Source organism: Ailuropoda melanoleuca, chromosome 18 (assembly GCF_002007445.2).
Source record: "Ailuropoda melanoleuca isolate Jingjing chromosome 18, ASM200744v2, whole genome shotgun sequence".
NCBI classification, from domain to species: Eukaryota; Metazoa; Chordata; class Mammalia; order Carnivora; family Ursidae; genus Ailuropoda; species Ailuropoda melanoleuca.
The window spans coordinates 24,031,497-24,044,696 of NC_048235.1; positions in this window are offsets into that span (position 1 = coordinate 24,031,497).

A 13,200-nucleotide genomic window follows, 5' to 3' on the forward strand; every position below is an offset into this window, starting at 1 on the left:
TCACGTGGCCTTTCCCCAGAGTGCGTGGGAAGAGAGAGTTCCCTCTTCCTCTTCCTATAAGTACACCAGTTCCACCGGATGAGGACCCAACCCAGATGACCTCACTTAACCCTAATTACTTCCTAAAATTAATTACCTCCTCCATCTTCAAATGCAATCACACTGGGGTTAGGGCTTCAGTTTATAAATCTGGGAGGACACCATTCAGTTCACAGCACAAAATGAAATAAAACTGTGGTCCCACAGGTCATCGAGTTACCAAGATTTTCAGCCCACTTCCAAATATTTCTGGCTACCCAAATAGCCTCATTAAAAGCCAAGAATGCTATGCTATAGGACAATGGCCCCACTCACAAGCATTTCTCCAACAGAAATGTGCCCATCTATTCACCAAACAATATGTGAAAGAGTTCATAGCCCCAAACAGAAAAGAGCGTAAATACCCGTTTACTGCAGAATGGATAAACAAGTGCGAGTATATTCATACAGCAGACGAGTGCACTGCAGCGAAAATGAGCAACATAGGCACCTGGCTGGCTCAGTTGGTAGAGCATGTGAGTCTTCATCTCGGGGTTGTAAGTTTGAGCCCACCACGTTGGGTGTAGAGATTACTCAAAAGAAGAAAAATCTTAAAAAACAAAACAAAAAATGAACAGCATAGCTAACTGCTACAAACCTAATGGAAGAAAGCAAGACTCAGCATAGTATATGTTCTGTGATTCTATTAATGTCAAGCTCAATATTAGGCAAAACTAGGGTCTAGAAGTCAGGAGAGTGGTTACCCTTGGGAGAAGGGGGTAAGGACTGGAAAAGGTCATGAAGGAGCGGGCTGTGGGATTCTAGCTGTGTTCTGATGTTCCATGTCTTGGTCTGAATGCTGGTGACATGGGTGTGCTCATGTTGTGAAAATTCAGTGCGCTCTGGACATATGGTCTACACGTACTTTTCTGTATGTATGTTAGACTTCAGTGAAGACCACATCCAGGCACGTGCAGTTTTCCCTTTCCTCTGCGGGCGCCCACTATCCCTATCTGCTGTGTGCTTTTGCAGGACCAGAGCAAGAGGTCTGGAGGGCGAGGAGGACACGAAGAGAACGGCTGGGCCCGCCTGGCTGGCTCAGTCAGAAGAGCATGTGACTCGATCTTGGAGTCGTGAGTTAGAGCCCCACGTTATGGGTAGAGGTTACTCAAAATAAACAACTAAACGNCTCAGTCAGAAGAGCATGTGACTCGATCTTGGAGTCGTGAGTTAGAGCCCCACGTTATGGGTAGAGGTTACTAAAAATAAACAACTAAACGTAAAAGAAGAGGGAGAATAGGGGCGCCTGGGTGGCACGGCTCTTAAGCGTCTGCCTTCGGCTCAGGGCGTGATCCCGGCGTTATGGGATCGAGCCCCACATCAGGCTCCTCTGCTATGAGCCTGCTTCTTTCTCTCCCACTCCCCCTGCTTGTTCCCTCTCTTGCTGGCTGTCTCTGTCAAATAAATAAAATCTTAAAAAAAAAAAAAAAGAAGAAGAAGAGGGAGAATAGTTGTAAAAACCACGGAAGAGGGAGAAGCAGCCAGACTCAGCTGGGTAGAGAATGAAGGCTGAGTGGGAGAGTTGGCAGGGGTACAGGTGAAGGGAACTTTGGCCACAGGAGCAGAAATGAAACAACATAGTGAAAGAACGTCTGGTTTCTGCAAATGTGGGTATCATGGACAGAGTCAAAAAGGAAAGAAATTACTTTGACAGAATAAATTTAGCATGTAATGTGCATAACGTGAATATGGTAGGGAGAAACCAGGTTTACTGAGAGCAGAGGCAAAGTTAAGTACAGGCGGGCTCCGTGCTCATTTGCATTTGAATCACTGGGACATTTCCTGTGAAACAGGATATGGAGAACATGCCACCTCACCCAGCAGGTGATGCTGATATTTTTGCTGTCACCAGTGAGACTGTTCACAATAATAACAACTTCTAAAACTAAGGGGAGAGAATATTTATTCCAGGTAGTCAGACTATAGTTCTTTTTGGCTGAACAGACAGGACTCTGCCTGCCAGCCCAACTCCAGAACATTTTTAGATTTCAATCTGTAGATATTGTTGCTGTCTTTATACACACAGGACCCAAGAAGTAGTCTATAGTCTTCACAGAAATGAAAGTAGGGAGAGGGGTGGGCATGTTGGGGTGTGGGATCCTGCCTCTAACGGTTATTTAGGGAAAAGGGCAGCAGGAGGACAGCACCGCCCACCCGCCCCTCAAGAAACACTGAGATCTTAGCATCGTCACCGCCATCATTGCCATTTCATGATCAACTACCAACCACCAGGTGCTGTTTTATGAGTTTGCACACGTCATGTGCAATTCTCACAGCTACTGTTATTCCCATGATATTGACAAGGAAGCTGATGCTCAGAGATGCTATGTAACTTACCCAAGGACACACAGTCAAGCAACGATGGGCCGGATTTCTCAGGCCCAAAGTTATGCCTCCAAAGTTATGCTCTTTGCACTCTGCTTTACTGTCTCCAAAAATGAGTGCAATTTTGAAGAGATTAGTGAAACCTGAACAAGTCTGCAGACAGAAAAACCCAGAAGGAAAGGAATGATCTCTTAAGGCAAAAAAGCAGGAATAGGAATGAGGTTTAAAATATTCTACTCTGCTATCATTGCCTGTGAAGGCAGTCAGGAAAGATTATGGGGGAAAGTCAGTGTTTTTTGCTGAATAGCCTCTTAGATGGGTTACAACTAACAGAGAAGGGAGACATGGCCCAAGGGTCATTCCTGGAGCCCAAATGGCACATGCTGGACAGTTTTCTGAGACCAAACCAGAGGGCTCCCGTTGAGACCATGAGAAGTAAACCATGCAGGAACATACCAGTTAATCAAGGTTGATGATTCTCTTATTCCAACCTCGCCTTTGCCCTACTTGCCCATATATCAGGTGGCCCTGAAATGTCCCACGTCCTTCTGGGGGATCTGGCTAAGGCGAATTTGACTTGGGGATGCATTTACAGTCTGTGTTTCATGACAGAGCATATTAATATGGGTTTCAGTCATTTCCATGCATAGTCATTCTGTGTTGGGATGGCTCCTAGAACATACCCACCATGTGGGGATTGCATAAAGATGCAAGGCAGGGGTCACACCAAGATATGAACAAGTTCTCCAGTGATGCACAGGAAAGGATCTGGATCGTGGGAAAGAAATAACCTTTAAAATTTGCGGAGCCAGAGCTAGTCTAAGAAAATTCTAATCATCAAATGAATAGAACCAGAGGATTTGGTTCTCATCAAAGCCTAATTAAAGCCGGAGCTTTCTCTGTCAGGAATATACTCAGTAATGCCACATATACAACTATATGCCTATATGTATAAACATAGACAACTGTAAACTCACCTTACATTTTTATTTCTTTTTTGAAGGGAATTGAACAAAATAGAACTTATCAGAAATCTTCTAACTGAAGGACCCAGACGTGAAACAGTACTATACACAGCAAGCATGCCCGTGTGTGAAGATGGTGTCTGTTAGTCCATCCAACTATCATAAATAAGAAACAAATTCTGATGACCTGTGGTACAGGGAAGACTAAACTATCTTGCTCTTCTCTCTATAGAAAAGCCGTTACAAAATTGTTGTCATATGAAGTGATCAAAGAGTAGGCAACCAGAAAGATCGGGAGGAATATATTATTAAAGTGTTTCAGACAATCGAATAATAAAAATATTGTTCTTTTTATGACTTTCGTGATGTTTATGGTATCAGTTGGCTTTTTCAAATTTATGACTGGTTGTGCTGTCTAGTCACATTCCAAAGACATATTCACGTTTGTGTTTTAATTTTGAATTTACAGTTTTATATTCCTTTTCTTAAAGAAGGCCCACAAGGAATTGAGTAAGTTTCAAGCTCTCCATCAGCTAGCCCCGTTCCTGAGTGAGGAGGTGGGTTCAGAAGAGGTCTTAGCAGTAGGTTTTTCCCATGAAAACAATGAAGAGGACTCACGGGGCCAGTTTTATGAACCAGGGAGGAGAGAGTTCTGTGGCTGGTGGCTGACTCCCTACGGGGGAGCAGGGAGGGGCTAGTCAGTGGGTGTGCTCAAGCAGAGAGTGTGGCCCTGGACAGCTGAAGCTATCAAAGCATCTGATGAGACCTCTCCTGGCTTGGAATTTGCTGAAAATGGGTAAGGTTTTCTGTTTGAAACAGAAGGGCTGTCCCAGAATTTTCAAAATCAATCCAGGTCTGGCTTCCCAAGAAGGGAAGTGACACTTGAGAAAGCTCAAAGCAGACAAGGATACTATCTCCTAAAATTCTGGAGAAAGGGTAGCTTTAGTCCCATGATGCACTGGGCCTTTCAATGACCCTAAGGAACTTCTGTTCTCAGAGCTTCGAGATTTGTTTCTTCCAAATTTTATCGCAGGTGAGCATACAGTGACATCCGTGATAGGGCACTGCAACCCATTACACCTTGGCTTCCCTGAGAACTGGTGCTCGGGAACGAATTCAAATTAATTATGTGGCTACATGATGGCAGGATTAACCTTTAAAGTGGATGCAATGACCATGATTTACATAATCTATTTAATCATTTTTCAATAGAGTTAATATTTAGAAGGCAAGTGGGGAGAAATAAATTACATCTTATAGCTTCTCACGAACACCAGACTCAGCTCACAAAAGAATAAAATTAACATTGTCTAAGGTATAGAACATATCAGGTGCCTAAAGCAATAAATTAGATTACAGGGATAATTAACAACCCTTCCAGAGTCTTCTTGTAATATGAAATTCGTCCAGAAGGTAAATAAACAGTGACATACGCACAAGGAACAGATTTCATCCATCACTTTGCTCTTGGGATCCAAGCAGAGATCCCCTGATCTGATAAGTCCTAATGAGATATTTGATGGGTGTGTGGAATAAACGTCGAGACCATGTGTTTAAGGATCTACCAGGGCTATATCCAGACCACAAGGGACAGGCTAGAAATAAGCCAAATGAAATTAAGTTTGAATCTGGGTACATTTCTTACCTGATCGTTTTCTTCATGGGTTCCATTATGGGCAGGACGTGTGTCTTTTATTCTGCTTTCTGAAGAGACAAAGGCAAACAAGGAAACAACTAGAATAGTGTGTTCTCTAGCCCCGAGGAACCTGGTGTCTCCGAGCTGTTATGCAAACAATGAATCATGGAACACTACATCAAAAACGAATGATGTACTGTATGGGGACTAACATAACATAATAAAAATTTTTTTTAATTAAAAAAAAGAATAATCCAAAGGAGTTCTTGGGGAGTGCCATTTAGGGGGAGATGGCTTTTTCAAAGAGAACTTTCAGAATCTAATAATTCCGCAAATTTATTTTCTTCTAAGATTTTATTTAGTTATTTGAGAAAAAGAGAGAGAGTGAGATAGAGCATGCGTGGGGAGGAGAGGGAGAAGCAGGCTCCCCACTGAGCAGGAAGCCCGACCTGGGACTCGATCCCAGGACCCCAGGATCATGACCTGAGACAAAGGCAGATGTTTAACTGACTGAGCCACCCAGGCACCCCCAATTCTGCAAATTTAAATCACCCTGAGAGAATGAGACCAGAAGAGGAGGGCTGGAAACCAGGAACTGTCATTTTTAAAGCAGCTTACATAAACATTTAATTTTTTATTAAATAAAAGTATTCAGTGTGAATTTTGCAAACATGGGGAAAGAAAGGAGAGTTCCAGAAGGATACAGGAGTATCCTATACCTACATCCTCCTATCCAGGAGGTAGAGTGACGTATGAAATGGAGGGACGGGGGTCTGGGAGACCAGAGAGCTGGGTTCCAGCCCCATTGCCACTAACTAAAAGACTGTGAGTGACTCGCATTTCTCCCCTGGGTGTCCGGGATCCTCATCGGAAAACTAAGGACCATGTGGTACGCCCACCGCGGTTGAGTATGAGTGTAGACTCCATCAAGCCTACGTTTGCATCTGTGCCCTATTAGCTGCATGACCCCGAGCAAGACATTTACATCTTTATCCTCAAGGTTCTCACCCGTAAAATGGAGACATGAGTAGAAACCTACTTCATAGGATTATTGAAATGTTTAAATAAATGTATAAATCACTTAGCACATAATGCCTGGCACACAGTAAGGGTTTGACACGAATTGACTCTTATTAATAATACCGCTCTAAGATCTCTGCAGCTCTATTTTTCGATAATTCTAGTTTTATGACTCAAAGATAGAAAACCCACAGCTGAGCAGTATTACAAATGATGAGTCTGTAAGTTGTGTCAGCTCGTGAGAATAGACATACAGTGTAATAGTAAGTAGAAGGAAGTTGGAAATAGTTGTCCTTAGCACACCTGTGTGAGGGGAAAAGAAGGGGTGCATCAGTAAGCAATGGAAGGAAATCCTCATTGAAACGGTTGAAATGTTATATTATTCTTTCCTCTAAAGTTGTTCGACAGTTTCATACAGACCTAATAAGAAGTGAAACGCTGTGAAAAGTGGTTTTGCTTCTCTTTTTCTATGAAATTGTCCCAGATAAGTAGAGATCGCCATTGAGGGTTACAGTTGGTGCTCGAGGGCCCTGCGAAAACCATCCTGCCAAAGTGATGGATCTAGTTGTTTTGTGGCTCGTCGGTAGCTCCTTACAAAAAGCTTTTCAAAAGAGAAAGATGGTCCAATCTCTTCTAGTGAGGCTTGCTGAACATCTCTCCTCCGAAAATGTCCCTAATGGCTTTTCTCCAACTCAGCCCCAAGCATTTTAAGAAAGGCCCATAAACGTAGCCTACTCCATCAATTGAACAGAAATACTCTTTATCAAAATTGACTTTCTGCTTCTTGGACTTTCGTGGGAAGAGAGGTTGTGCAACCATTTGAACAGCTCCAGAGAATGAGAGGCCGTGTGCAAAATCGGTGACAGGCACAGCCCCCTTCTTCATGAGACTGGAAATGCAGGTGCCCAGGTTTGGGGCCCCTGAGGGCACCATCCTTCCACCCTACCAGGCAGCTGCTGTGTTGTTCTAATAATTTTAAGAATGACAAGAACTCAACTGAGTGTTTTCTAGATGCCAGACACCATGCCGAGCACTTGACACACTTCTATCATGACCTTCTCACAAAAGCTCTGTGAAGTAAGTGGTCATATTGTCCCCATTTTACAGATGGAGACATGGAGGCCTAGGAATTTGAAGCCCCTCACTCAAGGTCACAGTGCCCATAAACAGCAGAGAGGGGATGAGAATTACCTTTTACTTGGTTCCAAAGTCGGTGGTCCGAACAGTAATTCCTTAAGTCCAATCTTGATCTCTCCTCCTTGACAGTCTTCCCCAAATTACCAAGCTGTCTCCTCTCTTCCAGGAAGAAGACATCCCCCTGCCCTTGCTTAGGGAGTGCTTTCTCCCCACGAGGATGCCTCAGTTAGCCAAGAGTTTGATCACCTGCTTTATGCCCAACAGTGTGCTGAGATAAAAAGCCTTTGAACTTCCAGGCTTGTCGTTCTGCAAAAGGAATGTATTTGAGGAGAGTTGACTGACAGCTTAGGTTGTAAAAAATTAAAAGTCCATCCTTAAAAAAGAGACTCCTTTAAAAGTAGACGAGAGGGCAAAAAAAAAATTCTAAAACACAGTGTGTGTGTGCGCGTGCATGTCTGCATAAGGGAAGTCAAAGAGAAATTTTGCCCATTTATTCCACAAAATGCCATCGGAAAAGAGCAATATCGCGGCAAGAGGAGACGATAGCTATTTATCCCCCCAAAGAAGAGCATTTGAAGAGATTCATCAGCATGACATTAGCAATCCTCGAAAACATTTATACATGAATTCTTGAAGACAAGAAAAGGACAAATCAATCAGGCATCCATCCTGTGAAACGATCCCATTACACAGCGAGCAGTAAGTCATCAACCGCGAACGCAGTCGCCCTTCCCTCCAGCCGGCTTCCCCATCTCCCACTTGCAAGTGTGGAAACAGGGCTGGGAATCGGGCCATTCAAGGTGGCTCCACGTGTGCTCCTTAGAGTCCATGAGCCGTCTAGGGTAGCAACATAGATGGACAAAGCCCGCTTTTAAATCAGCATAAGAACCCTCCAGAGACACCTCTCCATCTCTTCCTGTATCTGGGTGCGGCACCCCCAGAGGAGGGCCGGGCTGATTTTTCTGCCTTCGAGGGTTAATTCCCCTCCTGTCCTTCGCAGAACAGAACAGAACATCAAATTGAAGGACATAGCCTTATTATCAGTAATAGGTGTTTCTGTCAGATCCGGGAGTTGGGGTGGGGTGGGGATGAATGAACAATTAAACTGGAGGAAGGCATCAATTAGTCTCAAATGACCTTGAAATGAACTACCCAACACTCCAGCCTTGTGTTGGGTAAGTTCCTTGGGAATATTCCGGACCTTAAGACTGGCTCTGTTATAGCCAAGAAAGTGTTCCTTTTCTTTATAGAAACTGACTTGTGTACCTAGATCTGGGACGTGCTGGTTCTCAGGCTATAAGTCTCGTCCCCCACAAACACTGTGCGTGGCAACAGAGTTTGGCCATACAACTGAACTCTGGTGAAGTTGTGCAGACCTGAATTCGAGCCCTCGATTTAATTTCGGCTTCAAGATCTACTGTGATTCAGGGAAGGAAAATACAGGTGTCAAGGTCAGAGTTACTTGTTTACACGATAAGTTATGGCTCTTTGGGGATTGTTGTCAAGGTTTGAGAAAAGAGGAGAGGATTCTCACAGCAACCTTTTAAAGGCTTCATTCTATGTTTGAGATGCGACAAGGGAAATTCTCCAAGTTTCCCTGAAATTCTGTCTCCTCTTTAGTAAAACAGAAATAATCTCATCTGCTTACCACATAAGAACGTTCTATCAGAACAAGAGTTGCTTGTGCACAAGGATCATGTCCCCTAAAGTTGTACTTCAAGTGTTGGAGCAGTGCGTGGCACAGACAAAATGCAGAAAAATATCGCTGCTGAGTGAATGAGTAAACCAAGAATTGCATCAGTGGATTGAAAGTAACAAAATAAGAAACCTTTGTGAAGTCCTCCGTACTGTTTGTAAGCATGCTCTTCTCCAAAAGCAACAAACTCTAAGGCATGTCTTTTGGCATGGTACGAAGTCTAGAAGTATCTCAACTTTTGATTCAGAATTTTTTGCATTATCTAGTTATTGCAATTGTGTTCTACCTTGGGCAAGCCTGTGCCAATCCAAGCAAGGCTTTTCCTCAAAACACTGGTGGCTTATCAGATATTCACCTGAGTTCTAGTCGAATCTCCTTACGGGTCTCTAGGTAACTGGAGTATTTTCAGTTGTGACAGTTCAGTGAGAAGTTTTATGAAATTGCTTCCCCTTTGCCATAATCCCACCAGCCCTTTTCTGGGCTATACTTCCAGAAACCAGTTGCTCTGCAAATATCAGTGGGAAATGGTGCTCTTAGTGGAAAATATTAATGAAATTTGAGGTCCCCATCTCAGGGGTGGTTTCCCTAGAAGGTGGGCAGCAGGGGCTGCCTGGGTCTTTACACTTGAGGCACACCAGCTGGGCTCACAGTTCATGGCATATCCCTAAGGGAGGTGTTGGCCACCAACCAGTTCTGACAAGCAGCCAGGCTCCCAGTGAGGCTCTGTGGCTAAACGGAGGTATGTTGTACCCACACCCTCCAGAGACACGGACATGAACACAAAGAAGTTATCTAGTGATCCAAGAAAGCCCATTTTAGGGGCCACCTGAGCAGGCTAGAGGTGCCAGGACTGGGAGAGCAAAGGGCCAGAGACTTCAATGAAGATTTCGAGGAGAAAGTGGGCCTTGAATCAGGAGTTGAGAGAAAGGGATTCACTCAGTGGGCCAGAGAGGGGTGGGATTCTGAGTGGAGGCGGCTACCGGGGATGATTGAACAAGGCCTTCGGCAAAGTCAGCAGGCTGCCGAGGCCCCGGGTTTTCCTTTCTCGGCACCCCTTTCTCCCTCATAAAGTTCTTGGAAAAATCAAATTAGAAAGTGGATGCGAAAGTTATTTGAAAATTCTGATCTGCTGCAGAAAGGCAAGGTGCTCTAACACTGCCCTTTAGGAAAAGCACGGCTAGAAAAGCAGGCTGGGCGCAGATCCCCATGCAACGTCTGGCTAAGGGGGCTCGCTAGTTGACACGGAACTTTGTAAGCAAAGAAGAGCAATGAGGAGCCCTGGGCAGGCCCACTCGGCTCTCCCCTCCCCCGCAGGCTGCCTCCTTCCCTCCCTCTCTCTCCCTGCCGCCCACCTCAGCCTCCACAAATGTCATTAACACTAACGTGGTGGGACAGCTTATCTCTGAGAGCGCTGATGTAAGGTGAACTCTCTCCACTTCAGTTCCACCCTCCCCCTCCCACAAAGCTAAAAATGACTAAATCAATTACTGTGGTCTGTTCTAGAATTTGGGCAACCACCGAGCATCTGATGTGGTGCTGCCTAGCAACAAGACTGGTGAGGCAGGTATCGTCTGTGTGCGGATCAGGGAGCACAGATTCCCTACGGGACGGACTTGGGCTTGACTTGACCTTCTTTGTCAGGGCCTCCGTCCTTTCTTCTGTGAAATGGGGGCTTGCGTCTTCAGATCTGCTTGTCAGATGTTCTCCAGGGATGTCCTCTCCTGAGGAAAGACTAAGTGCCCTAGGAAGGACAGATAAAGCATATGGAGGGCACACTGACAACCACATGTTCCAACTAGAGCCAGGGTGACAGCGGTCTCTTCACCCAACCCGGGACGGGCCAAGTGAACTTGTGGATGAGTGACACCGAGCTTCTGCCATGGCGGAGCTCACAGTCTAGTGGCGGCAAGTCCAACAAATACACAGACTGGGAGGCTGGCAAGTGTCAGATGCCATAGGGCTGGGAGCAGAGCCAGACAGAGGAGGCCCGTGTGCCCAGAACGGTGATTTCCATCATGGCTATCTTGCGCTCCCTGCAATGCTTCGTCATTCCGTCTTCTGAATAGCTTCACGGAGCAAGAGGATTTGGGTACACTTGATCTTCTATTTTTAGGAACATTACAATGACATTAAGTATCTCGAACATGCCCAACCCTCCCAGTTCTGAGATGCCTGGGGCGGGGGACTCCTCCTGGGCCTCCGCGATGGCTCAGCGATTACCTAGCACCCTTTCCTGTGCCACCATCCCGTGAGTCTCTGTCTCGGTCTAAACTGGCTATTTCTGCGTGGTGTTTACTGAGCTCACTTCCAGGACACTGCCCTTCCTTTCTCTTGCTCTGCACCTGCCACTCGGCAGTGTGACACCTTTCACCAGGTGTCCAAATTTTGGTGGGTAAATCCCATATATTCTAGGGCAAATACCAGGGTGTAGACTCAGCGCTGACAGAGAGACAAATTACTAACCACCTGCCTGGACTGAATCAGGAGAGTTCGCGCCCAAAGCCAGTCAGCATTTACGGGGTGGTGATCCGTGGTGTTTAGCAACCGTCTACAAGTTTGCTAAGTTCACCATGCTCTCTAAAACTTCNGAGACAGCCAGCGAGAGAGGGAACACAAGCAGGGGGAGTGGGAGAGGAAGAAGCAGGCTCGCAGTGGAGGAGCCTGATGTGGGGCTCGATCCCATAACGCCGGGATCACGCCCTGAGCCGAAGGCAGACGCTTAACCGCTGTGCCACCCAGGCGCTCCTAAAACTTCATGCTTTTATTTCTTTTTTCTAAAGCTTCAAGGGTTTGACATCCAAGAATCTTGTGACCAAGCCTATAGTCTCCGTTCCTACCCTATTCTTCGCTTCAGAGATCTGTCCCATCCCTTCTTTGCCTCTGCTGCTCTGGACTGACGATCCCAATATTTCCCACCTGCCCAGGCCTCCAATCCCTTGGCTATTTCCCTGGCCCAGCCATGGACCTTCTCCAGTCCCATTGTCCCTTTCTTAAAGCACATGGGAACAAGAAGTATGCATTTCCTCGGGTGAAAGTGAGTGGCCATTCTGGTCCACATCAACCTCTTGTCAGCTGATGAGCCAAATGATACCCTCTTGGCTTCCTTCTCGAGAAGTCCTCCATTCTCTCAGGGACAGGCACTCCTCCAAGGCTCTCTGAAAACAACTCCTAGCCAGAAAATAGCCCTATTTCCTTGCCATGCTACTGTTCCCTGCCACAGGTAAGAATCAGTGAGAAGCAAAAAACCATTTTGCAGCCAGGAGAATTCTAATCCTTGGCTAAGCGTGTTCACATCCCAAATGCATGCAGGGCACGCATTCTGACAAACGAACGACACAGCCGCAGTCGGGGAACAGAGCTGTTCGCAATCTGCTGGCTTCCTCCTAGAGCAGCGGTGAGAAGCTCTCCATCAATGCCAGTGCCTCTGATTGCACCCCTACAGCAGAGTCGCAATGTGCAATTTCCTCCCAGGCAACACGAGCCTGGATGTACATGAAATGAACTGGATTGCGTTCATCAAAATAGCTTCAGCAAACTATGTGAGCGGGTCCATTTCCTATGTTCCCATTCAAGACTTTTGAGGTTTTGACTAAAAATTCAACCCTAGGCTTTACCTTCTTATTGTCCCAGAGACGCACTAATACACGCGGGCACACAGACCCCTGACTTGGGTCCCGTACCCCGCCCCCTCCCCTCTCTGGTATCTCTCTCCGTCTTTCTGTTTCTCCGTTTGAACCTCTCCTTCCTTTCGTCCCCACCCCCTCCTCCTTTTTCTCTCTCTGTCTCTGTCTGTCTCGCATTCTCTGTCTCCTCTCCTTTTCCTCACTGCTTCCTCCCTCCCTCCCCCTCTTCCCCCACTTCCCTCTCTTTGTCTTCTGTCTTATCTGAGTGTGCCTCTGTCCCCACATCTCAGTTAACTCCACGATGCCCAAACCACACAAACAAGCAAGTTCAGCCCATTTCCCTGAGACCACAGAGTGTTGGCCCCGTGCTAGTAGTGTTCCCTGCTGGCTACTGCTCCCTGTGTCCTGATGCCTTGCCCTAACATCCTCCTGATACGTCGTTGATAAGCACCAATGTAAGAAACTTGTTGATATCCCAGGTTCCATTAGGCTGACCTGTCACAGCTACAGTGTGACATCTTTATGACGACAGTACAGAGCTCTGGAGTGCTTTCTAAAATATGAAGGATAAAAAGATCAGAGTTTGGGGGATTTGGGGGTATTATATTATTATTTATTATTTTGATTTTTAGAAAACTGGTAATTTGTATGTGGTCTAATTTACATGCTGACTTTTTAAAAGATTTTATTTATTTGAGAGAGAGAGAGAGAGAGAGAGAG